The 14,118-nt window shown below is 37.6% G+C and overlaps 1 protein-coding gene across 15 annotated transcripts in view; it reads right to left on the reverse strand.

Moving 5' to 3' along the window:
• MRTFA (myocardin related transcription factor A) overlaps positions 1-14,118 on the reverse strand; it is a 347,988-nt gene that overhangs the window by 71,828 nt on the left and 262,042 nt on the right. The window contains exon 1 of one of the 15 annotated variants that reach the window (XM_077168937.1): positions 2,297-2,319. The exons of the other annotated variants lie outside the window; for them this stretch is intronic. The gene's annotated coding sequence lies outside the window, so the exon portion shown is untranslated. Of the gene's footprint in view, positions 1-2,296; positions 2,320-14,118 lie in introns of those variants that run through there. 15 annotated transcript variants of the gene reach the window in all.

Consider the following 14,118-nt stretch of genomic DNA (forward strand, 5'->3'; position numbering starts at 1 on the left):
TTCCATATTAAGCCACCTACAATGACTGGGACAGATATTAAAGGTCATCAGATCTCCTGGGGGTGGGGGTAGAGGAAGGTACAGATGTTATCATAAACAAAGCATTAAAACTCCCCTCCCTTGATCACTGTTGATTACAAACCTCCAAATCCCTGGGTCACAAGACCCTGATGAAACTGTTCTCACACCCTCATCCTAAACCCTTACAAGCCCTCGCATTTCCCCTGCCTTCTTTGCAGAGCATTAATTTCCATTTCCCAACCAGCTGCCATTGGGAAGAATCTTCTCCTTATTTGAAAGTCCCAACAGAATTCATGTCTAAATAGAATTCATATCTAACTCCGTGCCTGACATGTGCTTTGGTTTTCAGGCCCTCCAAGAGCAGGGTTGGAACAGCTCCTTATATTCAAACTCTAAAAAGAATACTCCTAACAGGATAACAGAGGTCAAATCCATGGGTCATTCAAAGGGGCTCCTCTGGGAGACAGGAGGAAATCTAGAAGAATGCAAAAGAACTTCACAGTCTTACTTTCCATCTGCCTCTCTATGCAGGAACTTCCACTCTGCAAACACAGAAAGTACCTGCTTCCTGGTACAATTTCTTTCCTGCATTGTGCCTGAGGTTCTCCCCTGGTACTAGGGAGATTCTTCATTCATCCATCCATCCATCCATCCATCCAATTAATAATACACCAGGACCATGCTAAGTAATAAAACAGTAAAATGAATAGGTTAAGGTCCCTGCCCTCATAGAGAATATGTTCTAATAGGGGATGTACAATAAATAAGTTGTATATATTTTAATTTCGAGCTGTATGTTATGTAGGGAAAAAAATGCAGTGGAATAAGAGGATAGAGAGAGCAAATGAATGGTAAATTTAGACAGAGTAGACAGGGAAGAAGAGACAGATGACACCTATTCATGGAAAGCCATGAAAAAAATCTGGAGGAAGTGTTTCAGGCAGCAGGAATAGCAAGTGCAAAGAAAGGACCAGAGGTGAGAAAAAAGGCTATGTCTTCGGTAGAAGGAAATTACGATATAAGAAATAAGGAATAAAATATTCTGAACTCATACTTTATGAAGTCCCTGGGCTATTAGATGTGCTACCTACAGTAACCTAATCTCAATAACTATTTGAGGTACATATTACCTCTATTTTAAAAATGAAGAAACTGAAGTTCAAAGAGATTCATGTCACCAAAGTCTTTTTCCTGAGTATCTGTAAGGCATTGCTCAAACAACTTCATCATATAAGATCTGAGTATAATGTGCACTCGCACCAGCACTTGAATGAGGTAAATTGGGAACAAGGTGGCATGAAAAATCCTTTCCAAAGTTAAAGGTACTAGGAACAGCATTTTCCTTGCCGCTTTAGTTCTGCACATTCATCCAGAAACTGTGGGCAGCCTAGAATCTCATTTACTAGTCCCTGCTAGTATTAATGGTGCTGACAATTTGCACTGAGCTTTGTTGAGGGGTGACAGGTGAGCAGTTTCAAACTTCAGAACAGGGTAGTCAATTCACAGAAAGGTGGAAGAAACAAAATAATTTTTTTCCTTAAAACTTAGAAATGGGTAAAAGGATAGTTCAGTGGTATAATTTTCGCCAGCCATATGGTTTGATTCCCAGCCCATGCACTCCACCCTCCCCACCCCCCACACACCCAAACCAAAAATCAACAAATGGTGCTGCAATAACGGGACAGTCACATTGATTAGAGTATTTTTTCCTTCTATTCGTTTTAATATGGACATAAATACTGGGATAAAATTTTCTATTAAAACTTTATTGCAAGTCCTCCTCATAGACTCTTTCTATTTAGCCTATTGATATTCTTGAAATTTTTAGTGTCTGTTAAAGACATTTCACTTGAGTAACATTAAAAAAATAATAATACAAATAAAATTCTGATTAAAATACAGTATTGTTGTTTTGGGTTTTTTTGTTTTTTGCTTTGTTTTCTTTTTGTTTGTTCTTTTAGGAGAAGGATTAGGACTAGAGAGGTGATCAGTGATTAGAATTTGGCCAAATAGGTTTTAAAAAAACATACACAATTAGAAAATTCTTCAAATGTCCATTAAAATCTAGTGTCCCTTTTAACTATAGTAGGATTCTCCCATTCCTCAACACTCAGGGTTAGTAAAGAACATCTCAATATTCAATGAATGTATAATTGTAGGGAGTTCATGTTATTATAAGAACTGCAACTTAGTATTTCCTGAAGTTTCTGTGGTTGAATTTGCAGGGGAACCATTTCATTACTACAGGCTTTGCATGAAATTTTACAAAACAAACCTGCATTAAGTCAAAGCAGAAATGAAATCAATGCTTCTCCTGGCCACTTCAGGTATGATTTCCATACATTTGTCCATCATAGAATCCTTTTTATTTAGCAATTTGGCTGTTTCAACACATAACATGGGTGGAGGGTACTCTCCAGCTCCAAAGCTAAAATGGAAATAGAATACAAAGTGATTGAATAGACAATACCAAAATTTTTAGAATAATTTTGAGTGATGCAGAGGTTATCACACCTATCAGCAAATGTTAATTTTAAAAATTTCCCTGATACTGGCTTGTACTTTTCCTTCTCTAGCATTTTCAAATTGTCCTAGTATTAATGTCCCTTCCTAAGAGGTCTCATCCTAGTTGTTGTAGAAAAATAAATTAGACTTGTTAGACAAACTGTGTGATACACAACAAGCAAGACCCCTTCTCTTCTAGCTCTTCTGCCTCTCCTGGGCACGAAAATAGCCAGAACTACAGGAACAGCTGGGGATCAGTAACCTGACAGAAATAGCTTAGGAGACTCCAATGATGTGTGAGTGTGGGCAGGAGAGCTTTAGTATCAGATTAAAAAGTTTAAAAGGGTGACCGAAAGGGGTGTGTGGGAGTAGGGGTGGTCAGTGAAATCTGTATGGATCTCAGCCAAACTTCCTTTATACAGTCAAGGGGATGCACTCAAGCAAACAAAAGGATAGGTGACTGCAGCTAACTAACCTAGCGCCATTCCAGCCCCCACCCCACCCCCGCCCCATTCTAGGATGCATGGCTTAACCAAATGTAAAACAGTGGGTCTGAATGAAGACAAGCTGGGAGTGGGAAGGGGAATTGTGGCACCTCAAAGGCTAATCCTGGGTCTTCCCAGTCTGGAGGGAGGAACTACTTAAAGGAGGTAAGTCAGTTCTGGGGCTGTGCTGACAGAAAAATGAACTCCAAAATAGGTCGGAGGTACAATGAATGAGAATACATGCCAATCTCTAAGTGGACTCAGGGACCAACTCAGTCCCAAGGGATCCTTTCAACTGGGGAAGACCAAATGCCAGATGAAATGCAAGTTCACAGGGCTGTTCTTGCCAGAGCACAACCATTCCTCCAATCCTCTGTAATCTGGCAAGCCTGTCAAAGTCAGTGCAGGAATGTGCCATCCGACTGGCCCACTGCCCAAGTACGTTCAGAAAATATCTGAAAGCCCCAGAGGAGTTTTATTCAAATCACTCCAGGGACTAGGCTTATATATCCTGATCTCTGCCTTTCAGTCTGGTTAGTCTGGTTACTACCAGAATCCTGGGGTACCCTCTCCAATCCCACACTTGTTACGTTGTCATTTAATATCATCAAGATCTCTCCCACAAAGACATTTTCTTTATAACATTCTTCAGGACTGAAGTTTCAGATCGTTCCCCACCTGCAAGCTTGAACAGGAAATTATTCGATTGAGATATGACTGCAACTCTCTCTGGCAATAGTGTTTTGTAACTGTGAGGTTGCATAAACTTTAGCTGAACTTTTTATTCAATACATCTAATGATTTACTAGAGAAGCTCCAGAACAATGGTTGAGCTCAACAAAAAGCAACCACTACACTACCCTTATATAGAATAGCTTCTTCTTTTCTAACCTATAAACCTGCAGGAAATACACTCACACATATTTTCAAACTATGCCAGTTTTGACTAGGTCATTGCATTTGAACCAGGTTTTCTATGAGTCCCAAAACCTCAAAATAATTGGCTCGTTCTGAATATTTTAAGTTAGTATTAAGAAGAGTAGAGGATATACAAAAATAAAACCACTTAGAGAAGAGACTAAAAAGAGTTTAAAAATTTTAGATTTGTCACATAGATTTCATTCTAAGGCTGTGTAACATCAAAGGACAGGTAAATGTTAACCAAATTATTGTGGCTATAATTACCTCGCAGTGGGTCTAGCCTAGAGGGGTGCAATTGTATCAACATATCACTCAAACCTTCAATGGAGTACAACCTTTATACAAAATTTAAAAATTAATGCCATCAATACTCATAATTAATCACTACATGCATGCCTTGGTACTAGGTAAAAAGGTGGGAATTTAGAAGGAAAATAACACTACACACTTACGTAAGATTTACAAACCTATTTCATTTGACCCTATGAGTTAGGATGGCAGAGGTTAAACCCACTAAACAATGAGGGAAACTGGTTTATCAAGCTAACAGCAACTTAGCCAATTTCATCACAGGCAAGATCAAACCGAGAACTTCAGTTTCTTGACTACCAGCTCAGCACTGGAGCACTAGCTGCAGACCACAAAAAGGCTTCCACCCTCAAGGAGTTTATCTGATACCTGATACAATGGTTCATGTTTCTCAGACGCATCAGGTTTCTTCCTAGTAAGAATCTCACCAATCTCCTGGTCCAATATCATATTCTGAATCTTATTCAAGACCATAGTGGGAAAAAGCTATTAATATCACTCAAAATTAACAGATATGAGTTTCTTTAATATGAGACTCTGAATAAACATGAATTTTATTTAGGATAAATAAAATTTATTTAGGATAGAGTGCTCAAAATTCATATACCACTTTGGGATAAACACCACATTTTATTTATGGGCATAATGCTGCCCTCTAGTGCCAGGAAGTACAGTAACCATCAACAATCTCAGAAGATGAACTTAAGCTAATGCCTTTTAGACACCTACTGTGAATAAAAACACTTTTATGGGCAGACTGGAGAAAAAAAAAAGGAAAGGTTAAACATATTACACACATACAATCATAAAAACTACATAAGCTCCTCAAGAAATTTATAAATATAATGGAGAAGATAAAGAAATGTAAAACAAATTATTGTACTCAAAGACAATGTTATAAGTGGTATAAGAATTTACAGACAATAAATTAAAAGAGGACCAAAAAATAAAAGGTTTAGATAAGCAGTATATAAGCCATCTTAAAAGGAAAGATAAGACTTCATAAGATGGATATGAACACCATGAGCCAAGGCCTGGAGGAAGGAAATGCTATAAGGTTAAAAATATAATGAGAGAGACTTCCAGGGAAGATGGCGAAGTATGGAGCGCCAGGACTCAGACCTTCCACCAAAAAAACTATTAAACAGGCAGGAACGATCTGAAATAACTATTTTGAAACCCCAGAGGCCAAAGAATCCTGTATAGCAACCAGGGGAGAGTAGAAGAAATAGGCAGATAAATTATGGTAAAGAACTATAAATTGCTCTCTTTCCACAGCAGCTACCAGCACGCATCCCCCACTCTTGTGGCTGGCTGGCACAGGGTTCAGTCTCTGGCTAGAGAATGGTGACAGAAAGGAACATAAAAATCTTCTTTCCCAAAAAGAGGGGTGGGCACAGCCAATCACTGACTGAGGCTTTTGATTTGCAAATTCAGATCTCTGGGTCCCAGCTCTGAGGGCAGCTAATGTTTCAACCCTACCAGGACAGAGGAAATTTAATGATGCTTCCTTAGGGCTGCAGGCGACAGTTAACTGAAGGGCTGCATTTGCTGGGCAGGCCAGGAAGCTCAGCTTTGGGAAACCACTAGAGAAGTTTAGGGTACCCTTTCAAATCCCTTCTGTGGGGCACTTTGGAGCCAGCCTGCATCCTCTTCATGGGTCCCTGACCCTGATTTGGCTGGGAAAGACTGACTTGGGAAAGTCCTTTCTAAGGTGAAGCTCCTCCAAGAATTTGCCCTCCAGGAAATGCAACATGAGACAATGAAAGGAGTGTTAAAAACTAAATAGACAGACAGCCTGGGACAAAGGCCTATCAAGATCAAATACCGAGGAGAGGGAAATCTGTCACTGGGAAACAGAGGGCACAACCAACTTCTGTAAACAGGGGGACTCCAAAACAACTAACACAGAAAACCCCAGAACAAGACAGAGGCCCAGAAAGACAGAGAAAACCCTGAACACTGCACTCACCTAGGGAAGACTTTCTTGATAGGAGGGCTGATGCCCACAATAAAAACTATCTTATCACTAACTGGATACAAAACCAAGAAACAGACATCCTGGGAGTAAATCCCAAAGTTAATACTTTAAAACATTAAAATGTATTCCATGCAACAAAGTACCGCAAGACAAAGAAAAAGGAAATAATGCCCATTCAAAGGAGATGAAAAAAATACAGAAAATACCAACAAAGAAGACAAGAATGTAAACATACTGTACAAAACCTTGAAAAACTACCTGAAAAATGCTTACGAAGAAGACTGAATGTAAAAACTCAGAAATGGACAGCACAATACTACCTAACTGTAATACAATTATGTTAAAACGCTGAATGTGAGAATGAAAGAGGGAGGAGGGCTGGGGGCACAAATGAAATCAGAAATAAAGATAGACGATAAAGATTGAGATGGCATAATCTAGGATTGCCTAGAGTGTATAATGATAGTGACTAAATGTACAATTTTTAAAAATGCTTTTGCATGAGGAAGAACAAAGGAATGTCATTACTGCAGGGTGCTGAAAATAGATGGTAATTAATATTTTAAAATTTCAACTTATGTGTGAGACTAAAGCAAAAATGTTTATTTGGTACAAAATTTATATTTTGACTAGTGCATTTCCTAGTATAACTTATGTAGATAGCTTGACTGAACAACATAAGTACATGGAACCTTAGGTAGGACATGAGATTTTGTTGGTTTGTCCAGAGTGATGCCCCAATGAATCCCAGAGTGATTTCATCAGTGAGTGGAAAAGTATTTGCAAAGTCCCCTTTGGGGAATGGTGAGAACAGGGGAAAATTCAACTTTCCCAAGTTGAATTCTTGATATTCTCACAAGCAGTGTGGACAACCAAAGCTATAGGCTGAGCCCCCAGTCTTGGGGTTTGTTCATATGAAACTTAACCCCACAAAGGATAGATCAAACCTACTTAAAATTAGGCCTAAGAGTCACCCCCAAGAGAGCCTCTTTTGTTGCTCAGATGTGGCCTCTCTCTCCAGCCAACACAACAAGCAAACTCACCATACTCCCCCTGTCTACGCGGGACATGACTCCCAGGGGTGTGGACCTTCCTGGCAACGTGAGACAGAAATCCTAGAATGAGCTGAGACTCAGCTTCAAGGGATTGAGAAAACCTTCTCAACCAAAAGGGGGAAGAGTGAAATGAGACAAAGTGTCAATGGCTGAGAGATTCCAAACAGAGCCCAGAGGTTATCCTGGAGGTTATTCTTATGCATTAAATAGATATCACCTTGTTAGTCAAGATGTAATGGAGAGGCTGGAGGGAACTGCCTGAAAATGTAGAGCTGTGTTCCAGTAGTCATGTTTCTTGAAGATGATTGTATAATGATATAGCTTTCACAACTTGACTATGTGATTGTGAAAACCTTGTGTCTGACGATCCTTTTATCCATCTTATCAACAGACAAGTAAAACATATGGAATAAAAATAAATAAGGGGTACAAATGTTCAAATAAATTTAGTTTGAAATGTTAGTGATCAATGAAAGGGAGGGATAAGGGGTATGGTATGTATAACCTTTTTTTTCTGTTTTCATTTTGTTTCTTTTTCTCTTGTCTTTTTATTTCTTTTTCTGAATTGATTCAAATGTTCTAAGAAATGATCATGATGATGAATATGCAACTATGTGAAGATATTGTGAATTACTGATTATATAGTAGAACGGAATGATCATATTTTAAGAATGTTTTTGCTTGTTGTTAAATTTTTTTAGATTAATAAATAAATTAATTAAAAATGCTTAAAAAATAAATAATGGGGGAACAAATCTGTTCTAGTTTGCTAGCTGCCAGAATGTAACACACCAGAGACAGACTGGCTTTTAATAAAAGGGGATTTATTTTGTTGGTTCTTCAGAGGAAAGGCAGCTAACTTTCCACTGAGGTTCTTTCTTACGAGGAAGGCACAGGATGGTCTCTGCTGGTCTTCTCTCCAGGCCCCTGGGTTCCAACAACTTTCCCCGGGTTGCATCTCCAAAGGCTTGGGCTGAACTGCAAGTGCTGAGATGAGGAATGCCGAGCTGCTTAGGCTGTGCTACATTGCATTCTCTCATTTAAGCACCAGCCAATTAAGTCAAACGTCACTCATTGCAGCAGACACGCCTCCTAGCTGACTGCAGATGTAATTGACAACAGATGAGGTTCACATACCATTGGCTCATGTACGCAGCAACAAGACTAGGTATGCTCACCTGGCCAAGTTGACAACTGAATCTAATTAACACAAAATGTTAAAATAAATTTAGTTTGAAATGCTAGTGATCAATGAAAGGGAGGGGTAAGGGGTATGGAATATATGAATTTTTTGTTTTCTTTTTATTTCTTTTTCTGAATAGATGCAAATATTCCAAGAAATGATCATGATGATGAATGTGCAACTATATCATGTTATTGTGAATTACTGAATATATATGTAGAACGGAATGATTAAAAGTTAAGAATGTTTGTGTTTCTTTCCTGTAATTTTTTTTTTAATTTTAAAATTAATTTAAAAAATTAAAAAAAAATGCTTACGGAGGTGAAGGAAAATGAAGAGAAAGAACTAAAAGATATCAGGAAAACAATGAACAAACAATAACAAGATCAGAGTCTAAATAAGGAGATAGAAATTTTTAAATGGAACCAAACCCAACTAGTAGAGTTGAAAACCACAATAATGCTGAAATGAAAAAAGGGGGATTCAAGAACAGATGAGAACTGAGAGAAGAAAGAATCAGTGAATTTGAAAACAAGACACGTGAAATGAGTCAGGCTAAGGAGCTGAAAGAAAAAAGAAACATTAAAAGAAATATGTTTCTTAGACACTTAGACACTTGCTCTTTTGAAACTTATGTATGTAGCGGAGAAGCTTAGCCTACCTATAGGCATGCCTAAGAGCTACTTCTGGAGGACCTCTTTTATTGCTCAGATGCAGCCTCACTCTTTCTAAGCCCAACTCTGCAAGTGAAATCACTGCCCTCTCCCCTACATGGGACATGACATCCAGGGATGAAAGTCTCCCTGGCAGCATGGGAGATAGATGACTCTCAGGGATCAGTCTGGTCCCAGCACCTTGGGATCAACAATGCCATCCTGACCAAAAGTGGGGAAGGAAGTGTAACAAATAAGAAATCAGTGGCTGAGAGAGTTCAAATAGAGTTGAAAGCCTACTCTGGAGGTCACTCTTAAAGTGACCTTTAAGAGTCTTAAAGTTCGGTTAGACATTGCTACCTATCATAACTTGCCAAATCCGAACCAAAACCACTCCTGTCAATCCTAAAGAACACCTAGGGCAATATATAAGATTCTACAAAGTTTCCATTTTGTAGAGGGGCCAGCCTCTCCAAAACATCAGCTAATCTATTCCCCTATCCCACATTATCAACAGCCCCTTTCAACATGAAAAAGTTAGAGTGGGCACAGATCAAATACCCCAGAAAGATCAAAGATGATGGCGGAATTATAGAGAAGGTAGGGTTTAACAAATGAGTATGATTGCTGAATCATTTTATTGCTATTTCTTTTAGTATCCATTACCTTGGAGCAGCTAGAAGTAAAAACCTAAAATAGTGAAATTGTAACCCATATCAAGCTCTGAAATAGGTTCTACAACTAATTGCTGTGCCGTGCTTTGAAATTTATTGTTTTGTATATATGGTTTTTTTTCACCAAAAAAGAAAAAAAAGTCAATTGTGATGATAAAAAATATATTTCTTCTAGCCTCCAATGTTCTGGAGCATCTAGAAGGAAAAATCTGACATGGAGGAATGGTAGCCCATGACAAACTCCAGGATCTGTTCTGTAACTACTTGCTGAAGAGTGCTTTGAAAATTATTGCTTCTTTTCTTTCTTTGCTTTGTATATATGTTACATAATTTTAAAAAAGTTAATAATGAGGAACAAAAAAACACAACAACCTAAGACAGCTATGGAACACCATCAAGCACACCGATATGCACATTATGGGGAGTTCGAGAAAGAGGGAAAAGGGCAGAAGGAATAGCCAAAGAAACAATGACTGAGAATGTCCTCATGAAGAAAAATATACCCTGTCATATATTCATTATACTATCAAATGCAAAGGACAAGGAGAAAGTTCTGAAAGCTGCAAGAGAAAAGCAGCATGTATATATAAGGGAGTCCAGTTAGACTGAGTTCCAATTCCTTGCCTGGAGGCAAGAAGGCGGTAGGCTGAAACACTTAAAGTGTTAAAGGAAAACTGCCAGCCAATTTTATACCTGGCAAGACTCTCTTTCAAAAATAAGGGAGAGAGAAAGATATTTTCAGATAAAAGCTGAGGGAGTTCAATACCACTACACTGACCCTACAAGCAATGCTAAAGAGGGTATTTTAGACTAAAAGGAAAGGACAGTAGATAGTGGTTCAAAGCAGCAAAAATAAAGGCCTGCAGTAAAAGTAACCATTTAAGTAATTATGAATGCCAAGTATTATTGTATCGTATTGTTTGGTATATAACATGACTTCTTTTTTCCAACAGATGCTAAATGGAAATGTATAAAAAGTAATGATAAATCTAGGCATTTGGACATAAAATATACAAAAATATAAGTGGTAACATGTGCAAAAAAAATGGTGGGGGTAGTGAGGGGTACAGGAAAAGTATGTGTTCATGCTATTGAAGTTAATATAAAACCAAATATGACTGTTATATATTTAGGTTGTTAAGTTTTAACCCCATGGTGACCACTAGGAAAATAGATTAAAAAAATTTTTTTTCAGAGAACAATGAGAAAGCATTCAATATGGTTTTAAAAAAAATCAAAATATACAAATATGAATTAATGGAAGTGAGGAACAAAAAGGATGTAAGACTTATAGAGGGTAAATAGCAAAATGGCAGAAGGAGTCCTATTTCTCCATAGTGACTTTAAATGTAAATGGATTAAACTCTCCAGTCTAAAGAAAGGGCTTGGCAGAATGGATAAAAAAGCATGACCCAACAGGCTATCTGTAAGAGACTAACCTTAAAGTCAAAGACACAAGTAGGTTGAGGGTGAAAGGATGGGAAAAAGTATACCATGCAAGTAGCAACAAAAGAGAGCTGGGATAGCTATACTTAGATAAGTAAAAAACAGTTATGAGGAACAAAGATGGTCATTATATACTGATAAAGGGGACAATTCATTAGGAAGTTGTAAGAACTATAAATAAATATGCAGCTAACTACAGAGTGCCAAGATACATGAAACAAATACTGACAAATTTGAAGGAAGAAAATGACTGTTCTACATCAATAGGAAACTTTAACACATCATTCTCAATAATGGATAGAACAGTTAGTCAAAAGACCAATAAGGAAGTACAGGACGTGAACGATACACTAAACCAACTAGAACTAACAGGCAAATATAGAACACTGCCTCTAGCCAAAATAGAATGCACATTCTTCCTGAGGGTACAATGATCATTCTCCATGAAAGACCAAATGTTGGGTCACAAAACAAGTATCAACAGATTCAAAAATATTGAAATCCTCAATGTATCTTCTCTGACCACAATGGAATGAAGCTAGAAATAAACAACAGGAGAAAAGGAAAATTCAGGAATATGTGGAAATTAACTAACTTTTAAACAACCAATAGGTTAAAGAGAAATGGAATTAAGAATTTCTTGAGGTGAATTAAAATGAAAATACAACATATCAAAACTGAACAGGACGCGGTGAAAGCAATGCTGAAAGCAAAATTTATAGCTCTAAATGCTGACATTAAAAAAGAAGAAAGATTTCAAATCAGAGACCTAAAAAAACCAGAAGAACCAGAAAAGGAAGAGCAAACTAAATCCAAAGTGAAAAGAAGGAAGGAAATAAAGACCGAAGCAGAGATAAATGAAAAAGAGAACAACAGAGAATCAACAAAACCAGAAGCTGGTTCTTTGAAAAGATCAATAAAACTGACAAACCTTTAGCTAGACCGACAAAGCAAAAAGCAGATACAAATAACGAAAGGGAGACATTACAGGAAATAAAAAGGACTATAAGAAGATACTCTGAACTATATGCCAATAGATAACTTAGACAAAACAGACAAATTTTTAGAAATACTTCTACCTACCTTGACTCAAAAAGAAATAGATTTCAACAAACCAATTGCTAGCGTTCTAGTTTGCAATACACCATATCTGGAACAGGGGGAATATAATAAGTTAAAAGTTTACAATTCTAAGCCTATAAAAATGTCTAACTAAGGCAGCTAGGGAAAGATATCTTAATTCAAGGAAGGCCTATAGGTCAGGAACACCTCTGTCGGTTGGGTGATCACATGGCTGGCATTTGCTGGTTCCTTGCTCCTGGGCTCCAATGCCTTAAGCCACTGTTCCTGCCGGGTTTCACTTTGTTTCTCCAGGGCTGGCTTGCATTCCTGGCTTCCCTTGTCTCTCTCCAGGTTCTGGCTTGCTTAACATTTCACGGCAACATCTGCTGGGCTCCAAGCATCTCCAAACATCCATGTCTCTGTTCTCCAAATGTTGGTATCTTCGTCAGCTCTGGGCTCTGTCAGCTCTGAGGAATGTGTCGTTTCTGCCTCTCTCTAAAATATTTCTTCTATTAAAGGATTCCAGCAAACTAATCAAGACCTACCTGGAATGGGTGGAGTCACATATCCATCTATTCAAAGGCCACACCCACAACTGGGAGCGTCGCATCTGTGGAGATAATCTAATCAGGTTTCCAACCTATGGTACTGAATCAGGATTAAAAGAAATGATTGCTCCCCCAAGACTGGATCAGGATTAAACTATGGTTTTCTGGACTAAATGATAGCTCCAAACAAGCACAACTAGTAAAGAGAGCTTGAACCAGTAATTAAAACCTCCCAACAAAGAAACGCCCAGGACCAGATGGTTTCACAAGGAAATTCTACCAAACATTCCAAGAAGACAACTTCAACCCTGTTCAAACTCTTCCAAAAAACTGCAGAGGAGAGAGTATGACCTAATCTCATTCTATGAGGCCAATCCTTCATACCAAAGCTGGATAAAAATATCACAAGAAAGGAAAATTATAGATCAATATCTCTTATGAATATAGATGCAGAAGTCCTCAACAAAATACTCACAAACCAAAACCACACAGCATATTAAAAGAATGATATACCATGATCAAGTAGTATTTATCCCTGATACGCAAGACTGGTTTAACATAACATAGTCAATTAATATAATACAACATATTAATAAAATAAAGGGGAAAATACCATATGATCATCTCCATTGGTGCAGAAAAAACATTTGACAAAATATACACACTTTGATAAAACACTAGGAATAGAAGGAAATTTCCTCAACATAATAAAGGGCATATATGAGAAGCCCAGAGTAAACATACTACTTAATGGTGAAATACTGAAAGTTTTTCCTCTGAGATCAGGAAAAGACAAGGATGCCCACTGTCACCACTGCTATTCAACACAGCACTAGAAATTCTTCACAGAGCAACTAGGCAAGAAAAAGAAACAAAAAATAACCAAATTGGAAAGGAAGAAGTAAAACTTTCCCTATTTGCAGGTGATATGATCCTAAATATAGAAAATCCTGAAAATCTACAACAAAGCTCTTAGAGCTAATAAATGAATTAGGCAAAGTGGTGGGAAACAAGATCAACACTAAAAAAATGAGGAATGTTTCTATACATAAGCAATGAACAATCAGAAGAAGAAATCAAGAAAAAAATTTCACTCACAATAGCAACTAAAAGAATCAAATGTCTAAGGACCAAATTTAACCAAGAATGAAAAGGATTTGTACATAAACAGCTACAAAACACTGCTAAAAGGAATAAAACAAGACCTAAATAAATGGAAAGACATTTACATGGATTAGATAACTAGATATTATTAAGAAATCAATTCTACCCTAA

The sequence above is a fragment of the Tamandua tetradactyla genome, chromosome 7 (assembly GCF_023851605.1).
Source record: "Tamandua tetradactyla isolate mTamTet1 chromosome 7, mTamTet1.pri, whole genome shotgun sequence".
Classification (NCBI taxonomy): domain Eukaryota; kingdom Metazoa; phylum Chordata; class Mammalia; order Pilosa; family Myrmecophagidae; genus Tamandua; species Tamandua tetradactyla.